Here is a 12,367-nt window from a genome sequence, read left to right as displayed (position 1 = left end):
AGGAGACGGCGAGCCAAGCGGCGGTGATGCTCCGCTGCCTCCAAATCCCAAATGAAACCCAACGGTCCTGAACTTCTGCGTCTTGTCCCAGACGTGAGACATAAATCAGGGGCAGGAGCGCAGGCACACGCTGTCACGCGCCAGCCGCCCGTTTCCATGGTTTCCTGCGACTATTGCTCTCGAGGGCTTGGGGTTAGGAGGCGACTTGTTCCAGAAGGAGAAAGATGCTGCGTTGACACCATTGCTGCAAAATCCCGGCTGGGGACTGCGCTGGCATGCAGGCAGCATCGCCCTGCAACGCCCTGCCAGCCTGTTCAGCCCCACAGTGACTCAGGTGCCCCCTGGTCCCTTTGGTGCACGGCGCTGTGCGGAGGGAGGCGGCAGCCCTGAGGGCCGGGATGGCGTTTGCTCACACCGCCCAGCCCAAGCTGCCTGTGGTCGCTGCCTTCTGTCCCAGAGAGGAGCTCAGCACAGCGCCCGCGGCCACGGCAGGGTGGCCCAGGGCCATGGTGTTCAGGGATGGGGACAGAGGACTTGGTTCCCATGGCCAGCGGGGAGGCTGAGATGGGATCAACCTGGGTAATCCATAGGGAAGAAATCACTCCATCTCCCTCAGCTCCCAATTCATTTCAACGCCCTGATCCCTCTCCCCTCTCCAGCTGAGCATCGTGGCTCTCCTGCTTTCCACCTCCCTCCCACGGACTCGTCCCCGTGACGAGGTGGCACCGTGGCGCCAGCCCTGCCAGCGGGGCCCCATCCCTGCCGAGCCCCAGCCTGCTCCTCCCGCAGCTTCTGCGCCGCAGGGAGAGACCAAGTGCCTGTTCGAGCCGCCCTCCATTTGCACAGCCGCAGGGAGTGAGGGTGGGTTTCCAGGCCCTCCAAGCCTCTGCTTGCGGCGTGCCGTGCTCCTGTGGGGTCTGCACCCACCTGCCGACGCTTCTCCCGCTCCCCCCGTGCCCTCCCACATTGCCTCTCCTGCTCCCCGCGCGCTGGGTGCAATGAGAAATGTACTTGGCTCCCAATCCTCGAGTGGGAGGTGAAGGCAAAAAAACCCGATACTTCAGCTCCTCGGCGTGTGGGATGTGGATGATGGCACATCCCCACCCTTGACTCCTCTCCACCGTCTCTGGGGCGAAGGCGGAAACCCCAAATTCAGACCCTTGGGGCTGACCCCACCTTCCCTCATGTGAGGGGACGGCCTCATTATTTGGTTCCTGGAGAAGAGCCGGTGACTTCTTGCGTCCCCTGCAAAGCCAGCTCCCTGGGACCTTCTGGCAAACACTATTAGTTGGGGTGGTCCTGGGAAGAGATGCCACGAGCAACCTCAGGAGTGCTTTGAGAGGGAGCTGCAGGAGCTGCCCCAAGCCCTCCGCGCTGGCGTGATGCTGGGACGCCAGCGAGGACCGCTCCTCAGACCCTTGAGACACCAACCCGGCCAGAACAGGAGCAGTCCTGGGATTTTAAGTGAAATAAGGCTGAAGGCTTCAGTGTGGTAAAGCCCAAGGCATCCAGAAGGGCAGCCCTCGCTCTTCCCCTTCTCCCTCTGAGCTGGACAGGGTGGGAGGTGGAAGATGCTAATCGGGCTCGTTGTCATTTTTGCTCTCACCGAGCTGGCTGAGAGCTGTTGCAGGACACACATGCACGCCCGGTTGGGTGTTCCTGCTTCACCCTCCTCCTGGAGCCGCTCTGGGCTGCCGCGCTATCTCACTCAGAGATGTGGGACTTGTCACCCTGAACACTGCTGAAATGAAGCCCCAGGTTGCCAGCCCGGCTCACCCAGCATTGCCCGCAGCGTGCAATGCCTCTCTCTCTCCCCTTCCTAATCCAGCCCTGCTGCCAAGTGCAAAGTCCTGGCCTGAAAAGGAATAACAAACTTTAGGAAACGGCTTTGCAGTGCCTGCTCCAGCCAGCCACACCGGGAGGGAAGGATTTAGCCTAAAGCCTGTATAAATGCTCTGTACTTATTGCAGGTTTCCTTCCCCCAGCTTCTCTGATCCCAGGAGACCCATGTGCAATCCTGATGCTCCAGCTCTGTGCCAGCAGTGCCTGCGGACCCCGAGCTCTCACTGCAGGAACAGGGTGGAAGACAACATGCCAGGGGGTTAAAAGGGGCCACAGCCATCAGGACCCCCCGGGTCCAGCTGGGGTTGTGCCACTGCCTGCATCTCCAGGCAGCTATGCATCTCCCACAGCCTACGCAGGATGCTGTGGGATCCGGGTGTAATCGGACCACCATGGTCCATGTCGCTGGCACTCTCCATCACTGATTTACTCATAAAGAGCAGTAGTATTGAAAGACTGGGATTTCCCCAGCTCCATGTCCTCAGCATGGCTGGGAATTGCTGGGTGAGGGAGGTGACAGCACAGGGAGCTGCGGTTCCCCTCCCCGGCCCCGGCCCTGGGCAGCCCTGGGGAAGTGAAACCCAGGCTGTTCGTGCAGCGGAAAGCCGGGGCAGACATTCCTCCTCTGACTGAAACCAGACCTCAGCCTGTGCTGCCGGAGCTGGTGGGGAATGCATTTAAACCAAACCAGCCCAGACTTTCCTTCTTATGTGGAAACAGGGTCCGTCTGCTCTGGGGGTGAAGTCCAACAGATGCAGCTTCGTGCAGAGACTGAGGTCTGCGGTGCCCCCAAAGCAAACCCCTCAGTGGGACCCTGCCCAGAGCCCCCAACTCCCAGAGGGGACCCCAAACCCTGGGGCCACCCCGACCTCCAGCCCACCACCGCTGCGCGTGGGAGCGGGTGGTGTGGGATACTGGGGACGCTGGCTCGGGCACCGGCACGGCAGCGGTGCCGGGGTGGTGCCCGGCGAGGGAGCACGGGATGAAGACACCCTGAAGACACCCAGGCAGGAGCGCCGCCAGCAGCAGGCAGAGGGGAGGCAGGAGGGTGAGATGGGGACAGCGCAGCCTCCCCGTGACCTTCTCAAACCTTGTGTCAGCTTTCCACTGACCAGACCACACAATCTGAAAAAACCCAAGTATTAGGAAATCCGGGGGAACAAAAGGAAGCAGAGAGGGGCCCTGGGAGCCAGGCTGTGCGCTGTCTGGTGCCTGCAGGCAGGGCTTGGCCGGGCAGGGCAGGGCAGAGAAGCTGCTGAGGCAGCCCTGGAGAGCACTTCCCACCCAGAACAACCTGGCCCCGGCTTCAGACCTGTTGCAAAAATCCCGAGTCCCACCCTGGGATTTGAGGAAACTTGAAACCTTGTGGTGCAACCGGGAGGGATGAAGCAAGAGGTGCTCACTCAGGAAGCAGGTGACAGATCCAGCCCCATGGGGCTGCACGGGCAAGGCATCACCCGGTTGCTAAACTTCCTCAGACCCTGAGCAGCCTCCCGTGCCTCCAACTTTCCCTTCACCCCCCGTGCGGAGCTTTCCCACCGGCAGAACCGTCCGCACCCCCCGGGAGCGCAGCCCCTGTCACCGCTGGACCCTTCAGCGGTAAGCGAGGATGACAGGGTTATTGGGAAACAAGTCGACACTTCCAAACAGATTCTCTTTGCTGCTCTTTTCCTTCCTGAAGCTCGGTGAGCGTGGCAGGGGTTGCTCAGGAAAGCCAGAAAGCTAATATATTCGTGTCATCTCGCATTTGGTGCCAGGACATGAAGTAAACACCGTCAGGGACCTCGCTCCGGTTCAAAGACAAGCCTTGTTTTTTATTCCGATCACATTATCCATGCTCCCCATACAGCTTCATTGATTCATATCTTAAAAAGAAAAGCCTTCAAAACCCATTAAGTCTGCCTTGCTGTTCCAGCCCTGCTCTCAAGGGCTAGGGCAAGAAGCATTAACTAATCTGCTCACATTACTTTGCCTTTGAGCTGAGCATCTCTTGGTGTCAATCAAGAGTGTTTGGAAGTGATACCCTCCTGCTCAGGGCAGTTCCGGCCACTGAGGTCACCCGATGTCAAGCGAGTGGAGGCACCAGCACTTAGGCGTTACCCCCTGCACCAGGCTCCCTCTGGGACCACGGGAGCACCCAGGACTCGTGCCCACGGAGGCGCAGTGGAGCAGCCCGAGTTATGGTCCTCCGTTTGGTTATGGAGGGCCATACGGTTATAAAGCAGCCCATGAAGGAGCGAGCTCCTGTGGCTGCTCCTTCCTGGGCCTCAGACAGCGTCTGGGGTGCGAGAGCGGGGACCTCCCAGTGGGGACCCCGGCTGGGTCTCGGCGAGGGGAGAAGGGTTTGCAAGCAGCGATGCCCTCCCAGGGGTTACAAAAGCCATGCTGCCTGCTGCCAGGGAAAAGAAGGTCCTTCCAGCCTCTTGGGCTCCAGCTCAGCCAGCAGCCGCTGTTTATTTGGCTTCAATGACAGCATACCGAAATGTGCTCCTGGGGGCCCAGCGTGCTCCAGCGCCGCTGGCCGGGACGGCGGGCTCGGCCGCCCCACACGCTCCTTGCGTAAGGCAGCTCCGCACCCTCCGGCCTGACTGTCACGCGGGAAGAAATTATTCGCTTTTGTTTCCATCTGGCTGCAGGAGACACTCGGGATGTTTCCCCCACCACCCTCCTGAGGCTCCCCATCCCGCCGGTGCCAGCAGCAAGGCCGGACCCGTCCCCTCTGCCCCTGGCTGACCCCCAGGTTCGGGGTTGGGGACTGTTTACTCGAGAGGCTTAAACGGTTTTGGTTTTACTGACATTTCAAGTACTGCTTGTGACTGTTGTTTTTAGAGTTTGGAGCACTTTGAGAGGATTTGTCTACAGAGTCTAACCACAGCTGTCCCAGGCCCCGGCCATGGCCGGACTTGGGGGGGCATCTCTGACCCCAGATGACCAGGGATGGAAAGCCGGGCTTCCCGGAAGCTCAGCTTTGCTTTGTCTTTCAGACCCAGTCACTGAACCCGGACCAAGCTAGGTTGCTTGGACTCGGTTCTGGTTTCAAAATCCTTTTGTAGGGGGAAGCTGTTTTCCAGCTCAGTTACAGGAATGCCCAGTTTGGGGCTTTTCTTGGCTGTCCTGCCGCAGCATCCGTCCCATGTCAACCCCCCCCTTGCTCCCTAGGGCCAAACTGGAGCTGGTGTAAGGGAGAGAACCCGTGGGGCTGTGCGCAGCCCCCGGGCATGGCCCCAGAGAGAGACCCGTCCCGGCTCTGGTGAGCACCAGCGTTACACACCCCAAGGGTCTCCAAGGCGCGGAGCCCACTGTGGTGGTGGCGGTGTAGGGCAGGCAGCACTGGAGGTGTGGGCAGCAGAGAGCATTCACCCGAGGCCCCTCATGGCAAAACTCTGTGTGGGGACAAAAAAACCACGTGGGGACAAAAACCCGCAGGGGCACGAACCCATGGCTGCCCGGGAACCCTGTGCCTGCTGCTCCCTGCCTGCGCCAGGGCTCTTCTCCGGGTCAAGACCTTCACGCACCCTTAAACCCTACACGTGTGCGTTCACGGGCATGCATGTGCACACACACGGCTGTCCTCCCCTCGCCCTCTCTCTTACAGAGGTTTATTTCCCATTGGTTCTCTTCAACCTAAACCCACAAAGTCACTAGACTCCAGAAGCTGTGTTTTGCAATGCAAAGGGTTGAGCTGGGACAAGGTGTGTGAAGGCACTTGGCTGCCTGTGGATGGACACATCTAAGGAACTTATAGGGGAGGGGAAGGCTTCCCTGGTGGGACACTGGGAACGGACACAGGGGTCTGGGGGGAGCCTGTGGGGCCAGAGCCATGCCATGGGGAGAGGTGTGCATGCTGCTGAGCAATGAGAGTGGGGAGGAGGCAAACCCAGCCCAGGCGAGCGGAGGATGCAGACAAGGTCTCAGGATCAGCTGGCTGAGATGTGTCCATGGGGAATTACAAGCAGGTCTGAGCCTGTCAGATTACCGGAGCCGGGAAGGGGGGAGCGGGTGGAGGCAGGTCTGGCAGCAGGAGTGAAATAGGAGCCGGAGAGAAAGGGAGGAGCAGGGGGAAGGTGGGCAAAATGGGGGTGGGGGAGGCACACAGGAAAAGGGAGAGCAGAGGGGAGCACCCAGTGCTGGTGGTGATGGGGCTGGTAGGGCAGGACAGTGGGCTGGGGGCCATGGGGTGGGCAGGGTGGGAACGGGCTTGGTCCGTCCCATGTCACCCCCAGCGCCTGCCTGGCCGAGGTGTGGGGCTGGGGGCCAGCCAGGGCAGGAGCACTGCACACCAAAGCCAATTAAGCGCTCAAGGGCTCACGGACCAGCCGCCCAGCTCCCTCCCATCCAAGGTCAGAGGAGACCGTCCTCATTTGTTGCGCCTTAATTACATCTGATCCTGCCCTAATTCCCCCTAAAACCGGCCCTGAGAGCCTTCAGGTGGCTGCTGGGGAGAGGTGCCCGCCAGCTGGGGTGACGGGCGAGCCAGGCACGGGTGACAGCCCTGGGCCAAGTGGTGCCACCGGGAGGGACGCGAGGGGCCAGCGGCGCGGCGTGGTGATGGAGGAAGCGCCATGTGCACCACCCTCCTGCTCCTCGGCACGCTGGTCGTGATGCTGCGGCGCCGCTTCTTCAACAAAGTCGAACCGTATGTCCTCCCCTGTCCCCCTCCCATCCCCTCGGGGTGCTGGGGCTGGGATGGGAGGGTGAAGGGTGGCCCTGGGGTGGACGATCTCACTACTCAGCCTAAGACATGTCCTTGGAGGTACTTGGTTTCCTTCTAGTTTCAGTCATCTGGGTGACACCAGGAGACATTCCCTTGTGCTGGGCAGAGGGGAGCCGTCTGTGATGTGCTGTCACCTCCTCCCTGTTGCACCAGTGCGAGCAGGGAGGAAAGGCAGGATTGGTCCCCTGTCTTTCTGGTGCAAAGGGACAGGGCTGAACTCTTGGGATGCTTTTACATGTACCAATCAAAGTGTTTCCCAAAGGGAGCAGTCCAGCACCCTGCTATCCATCCAGGCAAGCAGCCTGGCTGCCTGTTTGTCTTCATGCTTTGGCTGGGGAGGAGACTGAGCAGTGTTCTCGGCTGTGGGGGCATCCCCAAGCTGCTAATGACACCCCAGCAGTGCCCAGCTGGCAAAGCTTCACCTGGTGTAAAATAGCCCTGGGGATGTCCCGCTCCCTCCCTGGGGTGAGGGTCTGGGTACAGAGAGCATCGGCTCTCCCAAGAGCCAGCAGCCACCAGCCCACAGCCGTGGCTCCGCTGCACTGCGCTCTGTGCCCACGCACACGCTCGCACACGCTCGCACACGCTCGCACACTCTCACACACGTCCTGGCTCCGAGGTGACAGCAGGGAGCAGATGGGAAGGGACGTGCTGCAGTCCCGCAGCGAGGCAATGACAAAGCTGTGACTGGAGCGCAGGGTCAGCTCCCCTTCGGTGCATCCCTGCTGCGCCACGGGCACAGTGCCGGCAGCTGCGGCTTCCACTACCTGCAGCTCCCCGTGTCTTTCGGGAGGGAGTTTTGTTCCTGTTCAGCACTCGCTTGGCTTCAGCTCGGCGGCAGCAGGGCCACAATCGTGGCAGGGCCGAGCATCGCCCTCGCCGGCTGCACAGCCGCCCGCTCCAACGCCAGGCTCAGCTCAAGGAGGTTTCCACTGGAGACGCGCAAATCTATTTATCAGTGGAGACTGGAGACGTCTGAAAGTGGGGAGGTCAAAGTGGCACTTAATGAGCCAATTAAGTCAGGGGAGGGAGAAACAAGACTGGAAGCAGGGACGGCATCTCGTGGCCTGCGTGCCCCTGGCCCTCCCCGTGCCACCTGCAGCACCGGCTGAATTAAGGACTCATTAAGTGCCTGAGCAAACACGTGCTCGCTGCAGAGGTGGGGGCTGTCTCTGGGCAGGGTGTACAGGGGTGGCTGGCGAGGCTGCAGGTCCCTCGCAGAAGCTGCAGGACGAGCAGGCAGCGCTGCCCGCGCACACAGGGCAGGTGCGTGGCGGGGGGACAGGCCACCCGCAGCAATGGCACGGGTGCTGGCAGCGTGCGGGCAGCCCAGGGCCCCGGCCCCGGCGAGGGAGCTCCAGCCGCGGCACAAGCCCTGCCGGCGGGTGCAGGCGTGAGCTGCTTCAGGGCGGCCGCGGCGGGGGTGCGGGGGCGGCTCTGCACCCTCTTAAGAGCAAGCAAAGCGTGCAGGTGTGGGAGAAGGTGTCAGGGCTGCAGGACTGGTTTGTGGCTCAGCCACCGTGTCCTTGCTGTTAGGAGCAAGCAGTGGGAAAGCACAAAACCTTGCAGGAGAGGGTAGGACGGAGCATGGAGCCAAAAAAAATGGGGTTAGGAGGGACACTGGGGGTGCCCTGGCTATTTCTACTCCTGGCAGGATCAGCACCACTTCTACTGCATCTAAACCAGGGCCCTGCAGCCTGGTCAGGCCTCGCACCTGACTGCCATCATCACCATCATCATCATCAATGTGTGGCCGGTGAGACAGAACGCCGCGTGGGTTAGGAGCGTGCCTGGCGCCAGCAGCAGCAGCTCGAGGCTGGACTCGGCTCGAGGGCTCCCGGGGAGCACGAGGGAGACTCACAGCTGGATGGACAGGAGAAGCTGCCTCCAAGCCCCGCCGCAGCTCTCAGCCAAGCCCCTGGTCTGGATGCAAAGACACCAACTGATAGAGAAACCGACGCTGCTAGATTAGTTCTTTTGCTGATTAATTGCACTCACCATTAAAGACCAGTGGCTGTTAAGAGGTTTTCTACTTGCTCTATTTTGGACTCCCATCTACCCACCCTGCCCTGCGCTGGCATAAATCAGGGCAGTTCCACTGACATACCAGGACAGAATTTGACTCCAGCCTTTCATATTTTGGAAAAAAGAAGTAGCAGAAGCAAGAGAAAGAAGTGCTACCAGCCAGGGACTGGAGAGAACTGGTGCAGGTGACAAGGGCAGAAGGACTGAGGCTTCAGACAGGCACGGTGGAGGGCAGGCAGCATCCTCCAGACCACAAACGGACCCGAGGCACTAGAGCCCCAATCCAGTTTTGATCCAACTGGATTTTGGTGAGTTGGAGGACCAGGCTCAGGCTGGGCGGACACCAGGACCCCATACAGCAACAAAGACCAGGATTTCCATATGTGCCCTAGGCAGGATGACCCCTGGATTAAAGACATCCCTGAAAACCAGCACGCAGTGAAGCAAAAGACAGGAGCCCACATATTCCGTGGAATAAAGCTGCCCCAGCACAGGAATGTCCCTCTGTCTCTGATGCCCCCGTGTACGAAGCAGAGTGTACATCCTGGGCAAAGGACACAAATGAACATCACAGGCAAGATCAGATTATGTGAAATCCCCTGCCCACTTGACCTCCTTCACGTCCCACCTTCTATTTATATGCCTTGGGGCTGCCAGGGACACCGCTGGTTGTCCTTGGCTCACACTCACAGGGCTGGGGGCTCAACAGTGGGTGGGGGGTTAGGGTTGGCCCCTGGTGCTGGCTGCCACCATCTCAGGAAGAGAGGTTTGAAGGTTCTCCTCCTAAGAGCCCGTCTGTGGGGTCTGCTATCCCCCCCGTCGCTGGAGGTGAAAAGCAAACTGAAACACTATCCTGGACTAACCTCCCTGCTGAGGGACAGGAAGGTCAAGGGGGACTTCTTGGGCTTCAGAGCTCGGTTTTCCTCAACAAACAGTGATTTATTCTCTGTTTTATGCAATATTTAACGAGAAGATCCTGGCAGGGGGCCAGGGCTGATTGCGGATGCCTGCTCTGTTTGCCTTTCTCATGTTCTTCCCCACCAGTCCCTCCCTGGCAGGAGCTGCTCGCTGCCTGCTCCTGTGGGTTTGGGGGGGTAGAGGTGCCGCTGGCCCAGACCCGGGGCTTGGTCTCGGTGCCAGTCCAGTGCAGGGAGATGCAGGGCAGCGAGCACCCAAGGGAGCACAGGAGCACTCAAGGGAGCCTGCTAGGAAGAGACAGGTCTGTGAGGGGAGACATCCTCCATGGAGAGCTCTTGGAGAGGGATCAGGTCAGGGGTTTGGTGGGGCACGGCGGGGCTAAGGCAAAGCAAAGGAGGTGCTTTGGGGAAGGGAAATGTGGATTTGCCTTTACTACTGCTTTCTCAGCCCCCTCACAACATGCTGGACACAAATCCCCCTGGCACCAGAGAGGTTATTTTCCTAGGACTGGGAGCCAGGGCCATGGAGAGAGGAAGCACTTGATGCCTGTGCCAAGCTCTCCCCCCACGAGGACACCCTCGTCACACCCCACACACCGTGCTGCAGGGTGAGAACAGACCCTCTGCACCTCAGGCTGGAGAAAACAGAGCTGGGAGCTTGTAATCCTTGGAAGGATTTAACCTTCCAGCTTAGTCCCCTCTGGAAAGCAGGACGTGACCTCCTCATCTCCACCGCCCAGGCACGGCTGGCAGCCGGCAGCGGCGGCACACGGCTCTGCATCTCCGGGCTGGAGCAATCAGCGCACAGCAGGCATGCACAGACAAGTGTCAGCTGAATTTCTGTACAACTTTAAATACATTAGCAAGGCCACAAACACAGCTTCAAAGTGGCAGGCACAGCCGAGCCCATAAATAACCCCCAAACCCACCAGCAAGAAAATAACCCCCCTCTTTCCATGGGAGACAAGGTTTAGCATCACTTTCCCCCTTATATCTGTAGAGCAGCTGAGCAGATCCACTCTCTGACTCGCTCTGCTTGAATCCAGTACCAGAAGGGTCAATTTTGTGCCACTTCTGCGGAGTCATTATACTGTCAGTTATATAAATGTCTGGGCATGCACAAAAGGCAGTGCTGATAGAGAGGCTCCGACACCAACTCTCTCCAACACCTGCTTTTCAGCTGGAGAGAAAGCCGAGCACAAGAACATCTCGAGAGCTGTCACACAGAAGGCTGCTGTCTTTCAAGCTGAATGGAGGTCTAAATAGCTTTCACTTCTCCTTTAGAATCTCATTTCTAAATGCAATTAATACTGGCACATGCATAATGAGAGACTGACGAGCGAATACAGACTCCGGCAATAAAGGAGCCAGCCCCAAGTGCTATGTAAATATTACAAATCCTCACTAGAAGATGACCCGGGGAAGACAGCTCTCTGATGATTAAACCCGAGTGACAATATGACTGGATTCCTACATCTGTCACAATACTACCTGCTGATACATAATGAGCTACGCTAAAAGAACTAGCTCTTGCTGCTCTTCAATGCAGATAAAATGTCTATTTGTAGAATGTAATTAATCTCTTCTTCAAAATCAGGAACCTTAGTGTCCTTGGTAACAACATGCCAGTGACTCAGAGAGCGTCTCCGGCTTTTTCTTCTGATTTTTGAGCGAGTTATTGAAAGTGACCCCAAATTCTAGCACTGAAGAGGAGCTGTGCTTCAGATGTGGAAAAGCCAGCTGGGTATCTGGAGGTGGGGGTGGGTTTTACCCACCTCTCTGATCTCTGCAGGGCTCCCTTGGCAGCTTAAAGAGGTTCCTGGACTTGCTTCAGCCACATTCCCGAGGATGAGACGAGCTCTGTCCCAAGACCTGGTGCCCAACCCATCGAGCACAAATTCCCCTTTACCATCAGGTGTAACCAGGCAGAGAATAATACTGAAAGCAGAGCAAGGGTGAGAATCACAGGATGAAGCTGCTCCCTCTTCTGCCTGGTTCACAGAGGCAATAAGCCCTGTGCAATCACGCTCTCTGTGTGTGTGGACATGCACGCACGCGTGTGGCTGCTCCCCCACATAGCTTTCGAGCCTGCTGGTTTTTTTCAGCCAAGTTTGGCAGGGAATCGAGGTTCAAAGACATCCAGTCCCTACCAGATAGCCAAGATGCAAAGCCATGAGCACTGGCATGGCAGAGGGATGCAGGGAAGTGTTGCTGGCAGAGCCCCGGGTCCCTCTGAGGGTTGTGCTTGGGCATCGCCGGCTCCACCGGCCACCCCGCTCCAGGCTGGCTGAGATGGGAAAGGCAAAGCTGAGCCACTCAGAAGCACCCAGGGGCCACATCTGCTTTCTATGGATTTCAGGGGGAAACAGCCGCTGCTGGATATCACTCACTGACCCAGTTCCAAAGCCCAGGGGAAGGCTGGGCCATGATAAAGGGACAGCTGCTTGGAGAGAGTGCGTGATGGCGGGCTTGCTTGATGCATTTATTTATTTTCTGACAGAAAGGAGAAAGAGAATTGTTGGCTAAAATCAGCATATTCCAGGCTAAACTGTGCCGCAGCAATGCCTTGTGGGACTTGAGCTGAGGTGCTTGGTCCCCCGGCAAGGGACATTCACGCCTGCCCTCTGCACACTGCCTGGCAGAGCCCGGGCACACGGGAAAGGAGGTTTTTGTTGTTACCGAGGGCTCAGCTCCTTCATGCAAAGCCGTCCTTGCTTGCAGCAAGTTAATGCTTTTCATTTAAACTCCCCAATTAGTCCAGAGGCTCTGCTCCTACTGAGGGCAAGGTTTCAGAGCAATTTGCCTGCAGGCTGCCTGGGGGCTGCCCACAGGTCACCCCTTCTCCTCTGTCCTCAGGCACCCCGAGGGA

This window comes from Phalacrocorax aristotelis, chromosome 16 (genome assembly GCF_949628215.1).
Source record: "Phalacrocorax aristotelis chromosome 16, bGulAri2.1, whole genome shotgun sequence".
NCBI classification, from domain to species: Eukaryota; Metazoa; Chordata; class Aves; order Suliformes; family Phalacrocoracidae; genus Phalacrocorax; species Phalacrocorax aristotelis.
The sequence above is the reverse complement of the archived record's forward strand: the minus strand, read 5'-3'. Positions refer to the sequence as shown.